Here is a 6942-nt window from a genome sequence, read left to right as displayed (position 1 = left end):
TTTTCTCACTGATTTTCTACAGGATGTGAATGGAATACTCTTCTGTCACTCATTTTTAAATGAAATAAGTTTCCACTTTAGGAGGGAAACATAGATCAGAATATAATTTCTAGCTTCAGAACTCCAGGGCTCACTATCTTCTATTATTTTCACAACATAATTTTATTGATTTATTTATTTTTTGCAGTACGCGGGCTTCTCACTGCTGTGGCCTCTCCCGTTGCGGAGCACAGGCTCCGGATGCGCAGGCTCAGCGGCCATGGTGCACGGACCCAGCCGCTCCGCGGCATGTGGGATCTTCCCAGACCGGGGCACGAACCTGTGTCCCGGCAGGCGGACTCTCAACCACTGCGCCACCAGGGAAGCCCCACAACATAATTTTAAAAAATGACCTTAAAATTTCTAAAATCTTCCTCCTCGGCCCTCCTATGCCCATTTACCCAGGCCTCCTCTTTCCTGTCCTTGTTGAGTATGGGGATTTGTTCTGGGATGGTGCTTTGGTTTGATAGGTGTCAAGGTTTCACAGACCCCAGAACACTTGGCATCCTCAGAACATTTCAAAGTTCTTGCACTCAGCTGCAAAGTGGAGCCTGCAACATTCACTCCCGGTTTCTGCCGCTGTTCTCAGTGAGTTTTTCGATCTCAGTGAGTTCGTGAACCATAGTAACCTTTGGCTCTCCTGAAAGAGAGAGAGAGTCCTTCCCTCGTCTTCCTCCCACACACCTTGGGATACACATATGTAGGTCTTTTTCCTGTTGTTGATTTGTTCCTACCTGGCTGTATGTTGCAGTTCATGTGGACACCTTGTTGTAGATGTTGTCTGTGGGTTTTTGATCTTGTTATCCTAGATGCTTTTCTTTCTTCTTTGTGGGGGTGGGGGGTTGTGTATTTAGGGGAGGGGTGGCATATTCAGGGATAAAAATCTTCTCTGTAGCCACCACCATTTCCCCAGAATCCTCTGCCATTAATATTTAAAACAAAATCATGGGAATCATTATCCGGATCCTTAGGATAATCATTACACTGTATCTGTCTTTTTTTCCAGGCTTCAAGCTGCCTGTGGCTCACCACGTTAGTATACTGACGTGACTGGGCAATGCCTAATTTGATGGGCTCTTTCTGTACTACCTTCCTCCTAATCATGACGGTCTTGTACGCTATACATAGTCTTCTTCACTGATAGGGAATTTAGAAAATACAGGAAGCCATGGGTTTAATAGCTGAAAGTGGAATTAATGTGTTCTTTTTCCCAGGTAAAATATCATAAGACTCCTTAGGCCAAAGTTGTAAAATGAAATCGCAACTTTCCTGGAATCATTTTGCAAACGTGAATGCCCACATAAAGTACACTAGGACTTGAATCCAAGGAATAACACATTTTTAGAGCCTCCAAATGTATAAACTTAGTACAATTCTGCATTACTTCTTAAGGCAACTGAAGAAAATAATTTTGTGATCAAATAAATATTGATTTTATTAACAGTTATTTTAAAAGTTTACAAAACTTATAAAAAATGTTAAGGCTCTATCAGCCTCATCAGTTGTTATTTCTTTTCTAGAATCTTGGATAAAGGAACAGTCGTTTGAGGGGAAACATGGTATAAAATGGGAAGATAATCTAACAGTAAAGATAGTTATATCTCTTCCTGTGTGATGAACTACTCCTAAGCTTGGTGGTTTAAAACAGCAGGCACTTTATCTCCTCACAATTTGTGAATCAGCGGAATGGGCTGGGATCTCCTGGGTGGATCTATCTTGCTTTCACCTGAGGTGACTACTGAGGCTGCCATCATCTGGTTGCTGGACTGGGGCTGGTTGCTTTCACATGTCTGGCCATTGGTGCTGGCTGTGGCCTGTGCCTAGTCTCCACTAGGTTAGCCAGGCTTCCTAACATGTCAGGTTTCCATGAGGACAAGCCCTAAAGCACGAGTACTCTCCAAGCTTCAGCTCTTGATATGCCATTGGGCCAAAGCAAGTCACGTGACCAAGCCCAGGTCAAGGTGGAACAAAACTACACAGGGTGAGAAAACGGGGGGAGGGGCATTTGCACTGGGGGTCAGTAGTCTAACAAACTGCTGCAATAACTATATAAAGAAAAACACCCCGGAGGACAACTGGTAAAAAATAAATGTGTGCGGGGTGGGGTGGGATTTGGCATAGGGGGGCAAAGGCAGTAAACAGGGGCTACCAAAATCTGAAGATTCTGGAATTTTTGGAAAATCCACTGGGATTAAAGGAGTTACACAACCATGTTCTGACACCAGAAGAAAGGCGCCAGTTGAGCATCAGGGAAGTCTAGCGCTCTTCCTCCATCGCATCAATTTTCACGTTTCTTTGACTCAGCATATTTGTAGAATGAATCATGACTTTCTATATTAATTCAGTTTTTCAAAGAAATAGTGACCTCGCTTCTATCTGCTGTGCCACAAAAATGCCGTAGAAAAAAATTCCTTCTGTTAAGTCGCTCACTAGGTGAAACTGTATGTGTAACCTAGTACCAAAGAGGTATTAAGAATCGCCACAGCCGAGCCGGCCCTCCGCATCACGCACCCTATAGCAGCCAGTGGGTGAGCCGGGAGTCGAGGAGGTCACCGTGAGAAGGAGGGGCGCGGGCAGCGTGGCAGCCTCCTTCCGTCTCCGTGGAGCCACCTCCGGCCTCCGGTACAGGGAGTCGTCTGCAGCAGCCAGTGGTGGCCAGCCTTGCAGCGCTGTGTTCTAGGTCAGTAGCTTCCAAGACTCCAGTTGGATTCATTGGAGTAGGCAACGTGGGGAGTCCAGTGGCAAAAGAGCTCATGAAACATGGCTAGCCACTCACCGTTGTTGATGTGTTCCCTGATTCATGCAAAGAGCTTCTAGATGCAGATGAACCCTGTAGTGTCTTCTGCAGGGGATGTAGCCGAAAAAGGTGACAGAATTATTACAATGCATCAATGCACTAGAAGCTTATTGTGGAGCAAATGGAATTCAAAAAAAAGTGAAGAAAGACTCACCATTAATAGATTCCAGTACTGTTGATCCTATGGTTTTCGGAGAATTGGCCAAAGAAGTTGAGAAAATGGGAGCGGTTTTCACGGATGCCCCTGTTTCTGGTAGTGTGGGAATGGCTCGATCTGGCAACCTCACACTTAGGATGGGAGGGGTTGAGCTGCTGTGGTGCATGGGCTCCCATGTGGTGCATCGTGGAGCTGTTGGGACTGGCCAGGCTTCGAAGATCTGCACAAACTTGCTGTTAGCTATTAGTAGGATTGGAACTGCTGAAGCTATGAATCTGGGACTCAGGTTAGGGCTTGACCCAAAACTCTTGGCTAAAATCCTAAATACGAGCTCAGGACAATGTTGGTCAAGTGACACTTATAATCCTGTACCTGGGGTGATGGATGGAGTTCCCTCGGCTAATTACTATCAGGGCGGATTCGGAGCAACACTATAATGGCTAAGGATCTGGGATTAGCATGAGACTCTGCTACCAGCACGAAGAGCCCAGTCCTTCTGGGCAGTCAAGCCCATCAGATCTGCAGGGATGTTGTGCGTGAAGGGCTACTCAAAAAAAAAGACTTCTCATCCGTGGTCCAGTTTTTGCAAGAGGAGGAGACATTCTGAGTTTGCCCTCTGGCTGTGAACACTGAAACATTGAAACCAAACTGTGTCTTGGAGCCCCTTATGGCTCACTCCACAGGAAAATGGGCTTAATCAAAGGTCAACTGTCTGCTTTTGAGTGTGTAGGTCAGGGGTTCCCAACCCCTTGGCCTTGGACGGGTACCAGTCCACAGCCTCTTAGGAACCGGGCTGCACAGCAGGAGGTGAGTCGCAAGCAAGCCAACTAAGCTTCATCTGCTGCTCCCTATGGCTCACATTACCGCCTGAACCTCACACACCCCGCCCCCCCTCCCTGGAAAAATTTGCTTCCAGGAAACCGGTCCCTGGTTCCAAAAAGTTTAGGCACCTCTGGTCTAGGTCACAGTAGATCCTGGGATTTTTCGCCCATTCTAAACTGCTTATTCTTTTTATCTATTTAGCAAACATATCATCTGTAATTTTTTTTTTCTGCAAGCCACTGATGGTAACTGCTAGCTAGCTAGCTGATTGGCCTTTTTCAAAAGTTTGATTCCTGAGCATCTTCAGCTAAAACTCTGCCTACTTCACTCAGGATATTATTTACTCCACTTTACAAATAAAACTAAAATTGTTTTCAACAGGATAAAATCTATCCTCGAGGAAAGAAAAGAAATTGGTGTGAGAAAAGATATTAGAGAAAGGGGAAGTAGAGTGAATTACTACCTGTGTCCCTCAGAAAATTTGTCCTGTTAAATAACCCAGTGGTGATATTCTTGCATTGAGATTACTGGTTTAATTTCTAGGAGTTGTTAAAGCAAGAGAACTCCTTGCTGCATGTTATGTAATTTGGACTCTGTTACATTATCTTGTTGTGCCCCTCTTGTAACAACTTCCCATACTCAGCAAACTTGTTTTTTTCATATTTTTGCTTCCTTGTCCATTTTTACTGCATATTTTTTGACTTCAAAAGAATGACATCTTTAGAACTGTTTCAGAGCCAACGATGATATGTGCTTTAGATAATTATTACACTATGCTAAATATAACCATATTCTTTTGAATTCAAATAAATTTCTATGCTGATATAAAAAGAGAGGCACATTTCATCAATGTTTAAATAGTATCCTTCTTCCTCTAAAACTTAAAATAGGATTCAGTCTGATTCCTAAAGGGTTATTTTCTTCAACAACAAGAGCTGACTTAGGCCATTTCTTGGCAGTGGAATCTGAGCATAGAGGTCCCTGTCTGACTGCCCTTTGTTTCTCACTCACAGTATCCTGGGTGAGTGTAATGGACGGGCGTGCCCTTATGACTTAGCCCACTGCTACTGCTCCTGATGAGGGCTAATGGTGTGGGCCACTTTAACTCCTGCCCAGCAAAGTGCTGACATCTGGGGTTTCCTATCAAGTTTACCAGATATTTCACAGTAATTTCATAATTTACACAACATAAAAACACTGATTTTGAGCTTAGGAAAGCATTTCATTTAAACAGATACAGAACACTACTCTACAAAATGGTTTAAAATTTGTGAGCAATTGCATTAAATAAACTCTAATATAAATTAATCTAATACAAGTAAACTAATAGTTGCAAAGCTACTGGTTGCTTCAGAAGCGGTGGCTACGGATAACTTCAAAGTTGTTTCCTCAGTTCATTAAGAGGAGGAACTATTTGCTGTCAGCTTCTTCTTGGGGAAGCTTAGTTTGATGCTGATTCGCGTTATGAATGTATAGGAACCATTACTGGTTCTTCCTTTCCATATTCAGTGCACCATTATACTTCTATCCTCTTAAGATCTGGATATCTGTTACTGCTACTGTTGGCTGGAGCCTGGGAGGAGGAAAGCTATCAAGAAAAAAGGTCAACAAGTGTTAAAGATTTTTAGCATACCACTGAGACTTTTTATCAACCATAACCATAAGAAATAATAATTAAAATTACTTATAGCCTGGTCAGTGAGACCTTGAGTAAATTGTGGAAGCATCCATGTTTCATAGAGTTTCAGGGGATGGATATTTCCTGTTATTAACTCTATATCCTCTTCAACTGGAACAGAGAGACCTTTCTCTGTTGAAGCAGTTTTGTCTTTTTCCTGGGCATTTTCAGTTTTCTCTTAGGAGAGACTTGTAAAGCTTACATATACAAACTTACACATACACGAATAAAGCAAAGAAGGGATAGAGCAGTCTTGAGAGGACACGGTTTTGTAGCAGGCACACAAGACAGAGCTAATACTCCCTGATTGCATTTGCCTCCCTAGCCCCATCTCCTTTGTGGAAAGCATCAGCATTCTGACTGGTCTCTGCACCCCACTAACTGGACGGAACACTGCATTGGCATTCTTAGGGAGCACTGATGGTCCCTCCGGAAACTGTGGTTAGAGCTTGTGCAGCCAAAGTGCACAGGAAAGAATCAAATATACTTCATATAACATGCTTACTCTGTTTTGCTTAATTAGCACTTATTCCCTGTAAGAGGCTGATTTCTGCTTTGACAGGGAGTAATCGAACTCGGTATTCACGCAAACCATAAAATTAAAGTTAACATACCTCAGCTTTTCATCCTACTGGAAGAAATGTATGAAATCTAAAGTTATTTTTTAATTGCTGCTGTTTAGAACGCCTGAAGCCCATTTGCTGAACTTGTTAAAGAGCAGTGTTAATGAGGGTATTTTTCGTTTCTTTCTTTTCCGACCACAGCATGAATTCTCAGCCCAAAGTGTGCCCTGTTTCCCACAATAGAGACAGGGGAAAAAGTGCGAGTCTCTCACCACAAAGCATGAGACAACTACAAATACTTCTCTCCCAGAGTTAACATTGATGAGAGTCTTTGTGGAAAAGAACTTCCTCTTTTTGCGGGAATACAGTAGAAATGCAAGATGTATTCTCCACAATTTCACTATTGGAAAAATAATTTCATAGTCTCTCTCTCTCTCTCTCCCTCTCTCTCTCTCTCTCTCTTTCTCTCTCTCTCTCTCTCTCTCTCTCTATATATATATATATATATATTTTTTTTTTTTTTTTTTTTTTTTTTTTTTTTGCGGTACGCGGGCCTCTCACTACTGTGGCCTCTCCCGTTGTGGAGCACAGGCTCTGCACACACAGTCTCAGCGGCCCTGGCTCACAGGCCCAGCTGCTCCGTGGCATGTGGGATCTTCCCAGACCGGGGCACGAACCCGTGTCCCCTGCATCAGCAGGCGGACTCTCAACCACTGCGCCACCAGGGAAGCCCCGTAGTCCATATTTTTTATTGGTCTTCTTAAAAAGTGTTTAAACACTTAAACACAGTGTTTACAATAAGGAGTAAAAGAGAAGATTTTCAATGTGATATTTCAAGGAGCATTTTGTAAAGGCAGGATCCAGTGCCAACTTTGGAAAATTAACA

At 43.2% G+C, this 6942-nt stretch overlaps 1 pseudogene across 1 annotated transcript; it reads left to right on the top strand.

The window, feature by feature from the left end:
* The first annotated feature begins 1725 nt into the window (after positions 1-1725).
* On the top strand, positions 1726-6505 carry LOC309797863 (3-hydroxyisobutyrate dehydrogenase, mitochondrial-like; annotated as a pseudogene). The gene is made up of 2 exons: positions 1726-1839; positions 2558-6505. The product of its transcript is annotated as a 3-hydroxyisobutyrate dehydrogenase, mitochondrial-like (transcript).
* Positions 6506-6942: the final 437 nt, after the last annotated feature.

The sequence above is a fragment of the Mesoplodon mirus genome (genome assembly GCF_964341445.2).
Source record: "Mesoplodon mirus genome assembly, contig: HAP1_SCAFFOLD_1133, whole genome shotgun sequence".
NCBI lineage: Eukaryota > Metazoa > Chordata > Mammalia > Artiodactyla > Ziphiidae > Mesoplodon > Mesoplodon mirus.
The sequence above is the reverse complement of the archived record's forward strand: the minus strand, read 5'-3'. Positions and strand labels throughout refer to the sequence as shown.